Consider the following 13,242-nt stretch of genomic DNA (forward strand, 5'->3'; position numbering starts at 1 on the left):
TTCAATTACAACAAACCACCATCATTGTGATCAGTGTTTGCACTTCATCCGCTCATTTGCATTTTAAAAAACACACCCAAAACAACACATTTTTGCTCAAACCTACAAAGTGGCAATGCTAACATTTTCATCATATGACCCCTTTAAAACACCAACGAGCCAGGAGGTCACCTCCTGCTGAAAAACTGTGCTAATTAGCAAATCCAGGTGATTAAAAAAAAAATCCTGGTGAGGACTTTTACTCCTGGCACATGGATTTGACACCTCTGCTCAACACCTTGGTGGCCGTGAAAGGGGGGAATATGTAGCAATTGGCTCGGAGTCAGATTGAGGCCATTTGGCGTCTGGATCGTAAACAGCCCTAAAATTGTGATTTTAGATAACCCTGTGTCCTGATAACACAATCACCCAGATATCTACCACCTATCAGGGGTGTAAAATGGGCAACAATTAAAACAAATGCAGCCTTCAAAGGAGGTTCAAAGGAATCCCACCAGAGAAACCTGAGAACCGATCGAACGACACTTGCCAGAGACACAGCAGGGGGCACAGACTATATGTCTCGGATGAAACCACATTTAAAGATCACAATGAGCTGTTTAAATGTATATATATTTTATATCCCTTTACTGCATGATCGTGTATGTGTGATGTAACTGTGTGTTAACACTTTAGTTAGATTTTGTTTACTGTAGCATGGTTCATATCTTAGGTATGAAATTATTATTCAACGTGATCTTAAACCCATGTCTTGTCTAGTATCAAATTAATCCACTCTTTATTTCCTAATCATTTCTATGTATCATATTACCATAAGCCGCATCAATGTCAATTAATATCGATTTGAAGAGTTATGGAAACAAACTTTTATCATTTGGCATTTACGCAAATGTGATGTCTGAAAGAACAAAGGCTTGTTTCCCGCGCGATCGAACACTTCGCACATTGGTCATTCACCTAAAATGGGCTGGGCGCGTGAAAGGTCAAAACAGCTTATCGTCCAAGCCATCATTGCTCAGTAGCTCAATCGCTCAATCACTCAGGAGCGCCCAGTCGCTCGGTTACTCAGGTAACCCGTCAGCGCAGTTTGGAAACTCGCTGAGACTCACCCAGAGTCCCTCGGATTCATCATCTTTTCTCTGAGCCCTGTCCTACTCTTCGGGACAGTAATTTCCTGGCTTGCACTTTGCACTTCGAGTTCGGACAATTTCCGCGGAACAATCCACCATACGGAACAACCTAACGGACTTACGAACACATCTGGATTCTCTCTCTCTCCCTGCTCGCACCCGCGCGCATCAGAAACTACGCACAGCATCACAAAGAGCCAAATGCAAGTATTAACCTTGTTTACTCGCTGATGTTTAAGCTTTACCCCTTATGAGAATTAAGGCGATCCTTAGAGATTTTCCGATGGTTTGTGCAGATGTTAAGCAATAGTGCTATTGCCAATCTTTTACTCTCTCTCTAGCTTTTCAGTTCTTTCTTTCTCATCTATGTTTTATGTTATTGTATATGTGTATGTTTAGTTAGTCGTTGTGTGTACTTCGTTTTGTAGTTAATAAACCGGTTTTGCATTTTCACAATTGAATTGTTTCTGTGTTCAATGCTCACGAAATTAAAGTCACTATTTCTGCCTTTTGATCCAGCTACAAGCTGCGAGTAGCACTGTATAGTAGCACTATAGTATAGTAGCATAGTCTGAGCAAAAGTGTGCCGTTTTGGGTGTGTCATTTAAAGGGGTCATATGATGAAAATGTTAGCATTGCCACTTTGTAGGTTTGAGCAAAAATGTGTCGTTTTGGGTGTGTTTTTTAAAATGCAAATGAGCGGATGAAGTGCAAACACTGATCACAATGATGGTGGTTTGTTGTAATTGAAACTCTATTGTGCTGTCAAGTCCAAAAATGTGTGGTTTTGGGTGTGTTTTTTAAAATGCAAATGAGCGGATAAAGTGCAAACACTGATCACAATGATGGTGGTTTGTTGTAATTCAAACTCAATTGTGCTGTCAAGTCCTTCTCTTCTCTCTCTTTCTCTTTGAACTAAATGGCAGTGCTGTAGTTGGATAGTGCAGATAAAGGGGGCGGTATTACCTTATTCTGACATCACAATAGGAGCCAAATTACAATGACCTATTTTTTCACATGCTTGGAAAGAATGGTTTACCAAAACTAAGTTACTGGGTTGATCTTTTTCGCATTTTCTAGGTTGATAGAAGCACTGGGGACACAATTATAGCAGTTAAACATGGAAAAAGTCAGATTTTCATAATATGTCCCCTTTAAAGTTTGGTAGATTAGCTATTCATTTCTGTCATTCTGTGCTTAAGTATTTGTAAAAAAGATAAGAATAATCCATGATTTTGGTACGGCGTAAGCTTGTGTGAGAAAAAAAATAGCATTTAGATGGTAATGGTATGGAAACAACAAATGGATGTTGTGCTAATTGTGTTTAGAGTTTTGAAAATGTGACTACACATTGGACAAAGGGATGTTAGCAATTGAAAAAAAAATTAATAAAATTTTTAATTTTTAAAAAATTTTATCTTTAAAGTTAAGTAGTTTACATCTCTGGATTTGCTAACTGTCTGTATTTTTTAATATAAAGATGCATTTTCTGTAATGCAGCTTTGAAATGATATGCATTTGTGTGTTAAGCATGAACCAATCATATTTCTTACTGCTCCTGAGATCATAAACTCCTATCTGAACTGGGGGCTGTTTCATAAAACTTTCATAAAACTGTTTCCCAGATAGCATGCAACAATTGAAACAATGTTAAAAATCGTTGATTTGTCAATGTTAATACCATTGAATCAATATCACGTTTGCACCCTCCATTAATATTGAAAAAATATTGAATTTTCAACAAATCACCATTATCGTGATCAGTGTTTGCTTTAGTTGGGCCCTTTACTCTTGTGTTTTAATGGTAAGTTTTATTTGGCTGCTGAAGCAGTGTTTTAAAATACATCTGCTTTTGCAAAGAAAACAAAGATATAATGTAATGAAGTAGTTTAATTCTTGTAGATATCCCTAAATGATATTAATGAAATACTGTTGAAGTTATGCAAAAATTGATTTTACAGTACTAGTTGGAAGCAGTGTCTGGTCTGTTATTTTGATGATTACAAAACAGATTTAAAAAGTCAAATTACTGAATCTATCTTTGACATCATGAATCGGTCTATGAATCTCATCAATGGTGACGATCAACAAAAGAAAGCTTCATGCTGCAATGCATGCTGGGTATCATCGTACACAGCAAAATCACTGGTGTTAAAATAACACCCACGGTGTCAAATATAACACCGGCAAAGTGTGTATATGTGTCCACACTACACTGTGTTAATTTAGTCAAAAGTGTAGTGTTAATTTAACAACACCCATTAAATGTTAATTTAACACTCAATATTGTTACATTTGACCCTTTGTTCAACACTATTCATTGTTGTTTCCACACTACACTGGTGTTGGCACACAAATACAGTGTTAAAAATTAACACTCCTAATTTAAAGTCAACACCAGTGTAATGTGAATTCAACAATGTTAAGTGTTAAAATACTGATTAATAGCCACTTTTGTTGCTAATGGGTTGTTTCTATAAAAGACAAATGACAAGAAATATTGCAAAACCTCTTTTTATTAAAGTACATCACATTTAATATTTACATTGATACACACAACACTTTGCATTTAACACTGCTTATTTAAATACCTCAGCTACAATTAGAAGCAGAATTCAGTATGGAATAATGAAAGTTATCTTATACCACAGCGCAGTGACATGAAAACCACTTATTATAAGGTCTTTAATAAATCAAATGAGAAAATTAGCCACCCTACTCAAAACTTGAACATTAAAATACACTGCAATTACCTTACTGGCAGGCAGAAATGCCTATCCTTCACAATACTAAAGATTTTTCCATAACAAAACAGACATTTCAATTCAAAAGACGTTTCATTTGTCTTAAATACGTTCCAACCTGGTATTTAGTTCTGTAGTTGTTTTACTCATGATGTAGTGGAAGGCTGCATCAGTGGTCTTCATCATGCAGGGAATGGCTTTTTGGTCCAGAATGATGCAAAAATTCTGGATGCAACTTCTGTTCCCAACACAGAGCAGGCAGGGCTGTGCTGATTCATCCACCTCAAAGCATGGATTGATTCTCATCACCTTAGTGTTTTAAAAGAGTGTATTTGATGAATGTATTTGATGTGTATTTATGAACTTGTATGCATTTACATGGGGTGAACAATGCAAGCAAACTAACTGCTGAATAAATAACTAGAACAAAATACTAAAAAAACTTACATAGCACAATCAGTAGCTTCAGTTGCACATTGACCCTCTCCAGTCTTTCTTCCTTTCACAAATGAAGGCAAGAGGTGAATGAGCCAGGGAAGAGCTGCCACATAACTGTCCCATCCTAGCAAAACAGAATTTAAACACCATGAGTATACAGATAAACTTTAAAACTGTAAAAGTAGCAAACCCATGTACACTTACCATATTTAAACTCCTGTTGACCAGACAGAGGGTCATCCATATCTTCATAAGGATGTAGTCTGCAATTATCCTTTAATTGTTGTATGTTGGCTATTTTGCAATACATCACCTCAGCATATTTCTGCAGATTTTCAAAGACAAAAAGAGTCAAGAAAATACCAAAAAGGGTGCAGTTTTAACCATTATTTGAATCAAAATCATCTCAGTATAATAAATCATGTTAGAGACAGTGTACAGTACTAATGTACTGTGTGTACTCACATAACTAGTTGGTAAGCTCTTATCCTCCAAACTGGGTTAAGGAATAACAGTTCCAGAATTCATGGGTATGCCGTATTCAAATATAGTCTGGTAGGGTCCTATCACAAAAAAAATGACAATAAAGATTCTGAAAACTCAACATTCTTTTTATATTAAACCGCACTCAAGACAAAATATGAATCTTAATTTATACATTTTCAAAATAGTAATCAATTTGATTGCTATTTAATATGATATCAATAGCAAAACGATGTATGAGAAGATAATATCTTTATTAAAGTTGGCAGCAGGTCATGTGAGTTTCTTGCCAGATTAATAATCATAATATGTATAAAACTACATATACTAAAAAGATTGGTTAACTGTTCAGTTATGTCAAATAAAATGATTTATATGTATAAATATATAAACTTACCTTCTGTAATGAATTTATATAAGTATTAGCAGTCGTTTCTCATTGGAAGTCATCCATGTCAGGTCTTCTTTAATAAACTGCCCTAAAAACAGCATCTCTTCTGAATGATTTGAAGCACTCAGTGTGTACTTTCACCAAACTAGCACCTATAATGACAGAAAAACAAAAGTTTGCAATACACGTTTTACACTTTCGTATGTATTTGCCATTTGCATCTGTCTGACATCTAGCGCCACAAATAGCTTACAACACACAATGCATCCAATCTGTGCATTGATATATTGTGAGGTTTTGGTCAAATTAATTGTTGGTTTGGCGATATTTCCCCTGTTTGCATACATCTTAGAAAAACACATGACGATGCGGTTGCGGTTTTCTCCGTGTTTTTCAGTAATTTGAATAATTAACCGATATCCGTGCACTCACGTGCATGTAAACGACCTCGTTAACTCATGGTATAACGAGCATCATATGGTGAATAAACGAGCTTTCATTTAACTTAATTTCATACCTTCAATTTGTAGTGCATGTCGCGTTTTATCATGGTTCAATTCTTTCTGTTAATATTATCCTTATTGGTTAAAACTTTTAGCTAGCAGTTTAACTTTATACTAAACTAACAAGGGAACAATGTAACACAAGGTAGCTCTGATTAAACTGAACCAAATAACGAATAAAGGGGAAATAAAATGGGAAAAATATCTTATTTAGGTTTTTTGGCATATGGCTGCGTAGAGTCAGACAGAGAAATAACAGTTTAATTTAGCCAAACCATGTGAATATTATGATACTGATTTACCTGCTCTCTTCAGTTCTCCTCTGAAAGAAAATGGTGGTAAAATCCCTGACAGGAAGTGGAGGCGTGGCTTGATTTACACCGCTCAGAGTGAAATCTGATAACACCCTTGTTTTACACTGACTCTGTCGTGAATATAACACTGGCCTAGCAATGGCAGTGTTATTTTATTACCAGATAGTGTTAAAACAGCATCAACACTGTGTATTTAACACCATCCCTGAAAATTTAACACTGGTGATTTTGCTGTGTAGTACTAAACTAATTTATAACTCCCAGCATGCATTGCAGTTGATCGTTTAATATGAATTTGTTTGATGATTGTCACCATTGTTGAGATTTGTAGGATGAGTAATAATGTCTGAATGTGTCAGCATTTTTTTCTGTTTGTCTTGTCACAGTGTATTTACAAACTAAAACAATTATAAATGTCAAAAATGGATCAACATAATCATGTAAAGCAGATTAATTTTATATAATCTTGACTTCTTCACAAGAAGCAACCAGTTTCAACTTAACTTTGAAACACATCTTTCTCTTCCAATGCACATGTGTTTCTACATAAATACATACAAATGCTAAAACATTTTTAACTTAGTGAATAACAAGAGTCAAGGACCCAACCAAAGCAAACACTGATCACAATAATGGTGATTTGTTGAAATCTCAATATTTTTTCAATATTAATGGAGGGTGCAAACCTGATATTGATTCAATGAAGTTAAAATTGACAAATCAACTGTTTTAACATTGTTTCAATGGTTTGCATGCTATCTGGGTTTGTTATCATGTTTTTATATGAATGGGTTTTTTTAATTGCCATTAAAGTGAAATTACTGAACATAAAGGAAGGATTTAAATAAAATACAATCCCGTTTTTATTTGAATGTATTTTCTACACATTAGTGAGGTGTCCGGATTTGTGTATAAATGCAAGACGTCATTACATTATGCTTTTCAGTTTGTTTAGTTGTGGGGAAATGATATGGAAATGTGCAGATGTGAACGTGCTGTTTGTATGGTTTAACTTACACTAGGTTTTGTAATCGCTTGCACAAGAGTGCATATGGCAAAAAAAAAACTCGGACAGTGTGTCACATAATAGTGTTCAAATAGACATTACTGACACTTACCAGGTTGGGAATCAATGATATCATAAAAAAGTAATCACTCAATATAAATGTTTATTTTATGTTCTGCCAACCCTGTGAGGCTTCCATGAAATAGTGCTTTAGAAGTCCACATACCCTGAAGAGTTAAATTTTGTTTACCCAAATCTAATCTGTGGTGTAAGAAAGACACACTGAGACATCAACAATCAGCCTATAAAACACAATCATGGTGACAATCAACAACAAAGCTTCATGCCGCAATGCATGCTGGGTACCAGGATTGTAGAAAACTCGAGAAGCCCCTGTCTGCAGCCTGCAGATTTGGGCGGGTATGCACCTGGGACGGTGCTGCACCTGCAGGCCCGCCCACACTGCTTCTCATTGGTTAGTGGCGTGAAGTCATGACGTCGATTATAGCAAGTTTTCATTTCCGATGTTTATCGCTGCATGGTGAGTACAAGCTCCTGTTTTTGTTCTATTTTATTTACAATTTTTAATTTTGAAGTGGCGTTTAGTGTGATGTTAAAATAACTAGGACCGCGCGTGCGGTTTGGTGGGATTATGATTAAAACAAAGCAAAACTGAACCAAAAGAAGAAATATAGGATTTAAGAGTTAATAGTAACAACAACAAAGTTATATTCTAGGACTTTTTTCTATGAATACATTTTTAAATGTAAACTATTTTGATATGTTATTGATAACTATACATTTATTTATTGATCAGGAAACCATTTCAGTATTCACTGAGCTTTCTGACAGTAGGGACCTTTGATTTTACAGAGGTTAGTGAAATAGCCTATACAATAGAAACCCCCCATATAATTAAAAGTAAACTAACTCAGTATTAATTTTTAACTTAGCCTGTCATACATCAGTGTCTGCTGCTTTTGGAGAATTCCCCCTTTGATGTTTGTTTGTTTGTTTTCTTTTTTTTAATACATACTTTTCATTGAAGCTTCAATTACCAAATGCTTAAATTTAGCATTTTAAAATAAATGTTTTTAACTATAGATAAATTCATTACATGTATCGATCTAAACAAGTGGATTTCAATTATGGTCCTAAAAGGGATGTCATTAAGAACAAACTGTTTTTATGAGACTTTATATTTTAAACTTTTGAAGGTCAGAGATGCTGAAAGAGCAACTCCAGTAAAAGAGGAGCATAAAGAAGCAGGTGTTGGTTCCCATTTCAAATCTTGAACCTAAATAACAGGGGTTTGAAAATGATGCTACTCTTGTTCTTACTCTCCAATTTAGAGGTGATGAAATCCCCCGGCCTGTGGATTATTTGACCAAGGTAAGTGCATTATAAACTCCTGTCAATTTTTCAGTTACACTTTTAATAAGTTGTATGTAAAGTTACATTTTGGACTGACTGTTTGCTACTTTAAACAGATGCCACCTGACCTTACATCCTCTGGCAGATCCTGATGGGAGTCGTTACAAAGAGGACGATATGGCTTTATGGTGACTTTCACTGACATGCAAGGTTTTCAGAGACGTTTTCAGCAAGCCCAAGTTCAGAGAAAAGGTCCCCTTTGTATGTCCAAACAGTAAGTTTTTTAAATCTAAATTCTCAAGTCAAATTTAAGCTTGTATTGCTTGTGTTAACAAACTTTTTTAACTGGTTTATGTTGTTCATAAACAAAAAGTGAGTCTCTTAGGTACTTTACAGACAAAGCCAATAACACTCAAGTATATTTTGTCTAACATTTTCCTGTATTATGTGTAACATATACATAAAAAAAAAATTCCTTGCATGACTCTTTACTATGTTTATGCCTATTACCAATTTGCCAATTTCTTCAAAATGATTCAATATTGTTTGTTCTGTATTTTATCTAAATTAGGTGTTGTGAACTGGAGTGCATTTTCCAGACAATATGGGCAAGAGCTCCGGGTGCCCTACTCGTTGACTTTGAAATATACAAGGACTGACCACCTGAATATGTAGGTGATGGCAGAAGGGGAGTCCTGAATGGGTTTTATTCCGACAAGGAGGTTCAGGGCTATTGCTCATTTGATTGTTTTTTCAATGATGGAGGGGAACTTCAGGCTGTGTAGATTGTGTGTGTACGGTTAATGTACGTGATTATCTGTATGTGTATATTATGTCTTTTAAACAATTATTTTTGTTTTGAAATAAAAGTTATCACTGGTATGGGTTTGGTGTTTTTGAGTGGCATGCATACTATGGGATACAGAGATTGACAATGTACTGTATGTAGTTTAACTTCTTTATAGGCATAAATGTTTAGTAATAGCCTATAATAAGCACAAAAATAAACAAGAACTATTAGAGGAGTGATTAAAATACGAAATATATAAGGTGCCATTAATGTTTACGGTAATTTTGTAATTACACAATGAAGTGCAACATAATCTGAAAAACTTTTAAAATCTTCACAGATATTACACAATACTCTGAAATTCCTTAAAAGTTCACATTAGATCAGGCATAATTGAAACTATATGCTCTACTCCATTATTACTTTATACTTTTCTTTAATAATAAATCGTTTTATTAAAGTATTATTTCATAACGTCAGCGCGATGTAGCGCACATTTTAAAGATCGCACAGTTTTCAACCGCATTTCCTGTTTACCGTGGCGTCGACGTCATTACTGTGCTACTAACCAATGATACGCGTTATGGGAGGGGCTGCCTGTTCAGGTCCTCCCTAGAGTCATCCACGCCCCGATCTGCAAACTGCAGTCAGGTGTACTTGGAAAACTCACTCATAAATCCCATCATGCATTGCAACATTACAAAAATTTAGCAACTTTCTTACCATTAACTGTCACCATTGTTGAGATTTGTATCAGAAATCATGAAGTCTCTCTTAAGCAAACAACAACAACAACAAAAAACACACTAAAGCATTACGGCAGTCTCATTCAATGTCATTTGCATGGAGCTTTTTATATGCCTGTTTCTTCATAATTAATTTGTGATCAAATGTTTCAATAATTTGTAGAGTAGAATATAATAAAATTAAACTGAGAAGGTCTGGAAGGTTTTCCCTCTACATGAAGCAATGAACAAGTGGTCTTACTAAAACATTGTTGCTATTGCTAAAAGAGGAGAGTTAGATCAGTGATGGTCAAGGGACAAATGCCTAACTAAAGGAAACACTAATCACAGTAATGGTGACTTCAAATGAACTCATAACAAAAACAATTTAATGTGATACATTTTGTGATAAATGTCTATTTGACTTGTGAGACATCACGTTAGAAAGAAGATTTGTCTACTAAATCACGCATGTGGATACTGGAATAGTTGAGCACTTGTACTTTGTTCTGACAGCTGTTTAGAAGTTAAACTTATCTATTTAGAAAATAACTCTGCAAGTTATCATTTTATTTTTCAAACAGAGATGCTGATAGAGAGGCAAACGTCAAGTCACCAAAATAAAAATGTAGAGACAGGAAAATGTCCAAAATGTAATTGATTTGAATGACCAGCAGGTGTTTACCATTAATGTCTTAATCATCACTTCATTATCTCATTAACTTTAACACTGATTCAGAGTTATATTTTTAACACCAGTCTTTTTTAACACCGATCTTGGTGTGGATTATATACACACCAAATAGTGTTGATTTAACACTGGTAGAGTTAATTTAACACTGGGGATTTCCTGTGTAGTCATTTCAATATAGTGTTTATTTTTTTGTTGAAATTTAAGTGTAATTTATAAAATATAAAAAGCACTAAGGTAAAATGATTTGCACTGGCAATTTGATTCTAAATTACATACAACTAAAAAAATATGTTAAATTTTATTTGAATGAACTAAAGCAACTAACAAGATTAAAAATGGGGAGGAGACTGCCATAAACTCAGAGTTTACAGGATAAAACCTGTTCCCGACCAGGTTAGGTTCAGAGAGTATGTTACTCCGGAAACAGACTGAGTATAAGTTACCTCTCCTTCTGAAACAGGCTTGACTTACCCCGCTGTCTCAGGTTTAACCTACCTCTCATTTTGAAACGGAAACCTCAGAGTTTCCCTTATTTCAGGGTTAACATACTCAGAGTTTTCACTTAACCACCTTTCTGAAACGGGCCCCAGCACTGATGGAAGTAAATAAACAGCGACTTTTGATGCAGTTTGAGTTAAATCAGTCCTCAACTTAGCTCATCTTTGTTTTCACCGTCACAAACGGAAATACCGGGAGGGGTTCTGGTGGACCAATCACAGCGCTTGCGGTCCGCGTAGATCTGACGCGCTGTTAAATTTTTTGTGAGGTGCGCGTCAGACTACGCAGAGCTACGCAGAGGCTACGGATAGGAAGGAAGTCAAGGAAGTCCTCATACAGCAAAATCCTCAGAGTTAAATAAACACTGATGGATGTATATATTGTCCCAATGTTAAAAAGTAACACTGAAGCAGAAGTAAAAGCTCTGTTATCTTCTCTCTCACTATCTCTGTCTGAAACATAAAATTGCATTTTACATCTTACTTGTAGAGTCATTTTCTTACTCAAGGTTTATTTTTTTTTCATTTAAAGTCACCACTAATGTGATCAGTGTTTGTTTTAGTTGAACCCCAGTCAGCAAATTTCCTTTGGCAAAGACCTGGCCCAAATAAACAGCTGGCTTGTGGCCCACTTAAGAAAGTGTTCCCTGGCCCACTTCTTTTTATTCACATCAGAACCAAATCTAAACCAGAGGTGTAAAATCCAAGTTTCAGGAGTAAAAGTCCTCTCCAGTATTTTGTTCCAATCACCTGGATTTGCTAATTAGCACAGTTTTTCAGCGGGAGGTGACCTCCTGACTCGTTGGTGTTTAAAGCCCTCAACGAAGCCTTCAAGGCAGCGCTGCCTGGAAGGCACTCCCCAGCCCCCGAATGTTTCAGCCAATCACAGCACTGGTGCTAGATATTGAGCCTTCCGCCAGCTTCTGGCAGTTTGAGCTCACCGTTGGTCAGGTGAGTAGCGCAGATATGGTAAGATAGGAATGTGACTGTTTTTGAACTCAGCTCGAAATGTTTCGAGCCTTTAAGGGACGTGTTACCGTGTTTTCACGTGTCCGTAGCACAAATTTTTTCGTGCCAGTTTCACGTAATGGATGCGCAATTGTTTTTCCTATTTTCTTAACATTGTTTCTTGGGTCTTAGATTTGTGGCTTTTGTCTGTTTTTTAAAATGTTTTCGTGCGAGGATAAAGTTGCATTTGGCATAAATGCCGATGTCGTTTTAAGCATTGGTATATATGTTTATTTATCAGAATAAGCCAGAAGTTGGGGTTAAGGTGAGAATGTCATTTTATGTAACAAAGTTGTTCTAACCCCTGTCACAAGCAACAATGGTAAGAAGATACGAAAAAGAATTGAGCAACCAATACGTGAAACTGCCACAAAAAAAAATGTGCCAAGGACACGTGAAAATGCAGTAACACGTCCCTTAAATGCTCGAAACATTTCGAGCTGAATTCAAACACAGTCACATTCCTATCTTACCATATCTGCGCTACTCACCTGACCAACGGTGAGCTCAAACTGCCAGAAGCTGGTGGAAGGATCGATATCTAGCACCAGTGCTGTGATTGGCTGAAACACTCGGGGGATTGGGAGCGCCTTCCAGGCAGCCCTGCCTTGAAGGCTTGGTTGAGGGCTTAAAGGGGTCATATGATGAAAATGTTAGCATTGCCACTTTGTAGGTGTGAGCAAAAATAGGTCATTGAAATGTGGCTTTCATTATGATGTCATAAGGATATCTTATTAGAATAATACCGCCTCCTTAATCTGAACTCTCCAACCACTGCACTGCCGTTTAGTGCAGAGAGAAAGAAAGAGAAAGGAAGGACTTGACAGCACAATTGAGTTTGAATTACAACAAACCACCATCATTGTGATCAGTGGTTGCACTTCATCCGCTCATTTGCATTTTAAAAAACACGCCCAAAACGACACATTTTTGGACTTGACAGCACAATAGAGTTTCAATTACAACAAACCACCATCATTGTGATCAGTGTTTGCACTTCATCAGCTCATTTGCATTTTAAAAAACACATCCAAAACGACACATTTTTGCTCAAACCTACTAAGTGGCAATGCTAACATTTTCATCATATGACCCCTTTAAAACACCAACGAGCCAGGAGGTCACCTCCTGCTGAAAAACTGTGC

The 13,242-nt window shown here is 36.1% G+C and overlaps 1 protein-coding gene and 2 long non-coding RNA genes across 4 annotated transcripts in view; 1 reads left to right on the top strand and 2 right to left on the bottom strand.

Annotated features, from left to right (window-relative positions):
- Nucleotides 1–13,242, bottom strand: part of LOC135767050 (uncharacterized) — a 73,307-nt gene that overhangs the window by 26,063 nt on the left and 34,002 nt on the right. The window lies entirely within an intron of this gene.
- On the bottom strand, nucleotides 3,335–6,022 carry LOC135767051 (uncharacterized). Its single transcript, XR_010541877.2, has 6 exons — nucleotides 5,992–6,022; nucleotides 5,193–5,338; nucleotides 4,778–4,875; nucleotides 4,517–4,637; nucleotides 4,322–4,436; nucleotides 3,335–4,183 (listed from the first exon to the last, which is right to left on the bottom strand). It is a non-coding gene; the product is annotated as an uncharacterized lncRNA (long non-coding RNA).
- On the top strand, nucleotides 7,399–9,265 carry LOC135767053 (uncharacterized). Its single transcript, XR_010541878.2, has 3 exons — nucleotides 7,399–8,401; nucleotides 8,500–8,657; nucleotides 8,955–9,265. It is a non-coding gene; the product is annotated as an uncharacterized lncRNA (long non-coding RNA).

Source organism: Paramisgurnus dabryanus, chromosome 6 (genome assembly GCF_030506205.2).
Source record: "Paramisgurnus dabryanus chromosome 6, PD_genome_1.1, whole genome shotgun sequence".
Classification (NCBI taxonomy): Eukaryota; Metazoa; Chordata; class Actinopteri; order Cypriniformes; family Cobitidae; genus Paramisgurnus; species Paramisgurnus dabryanus.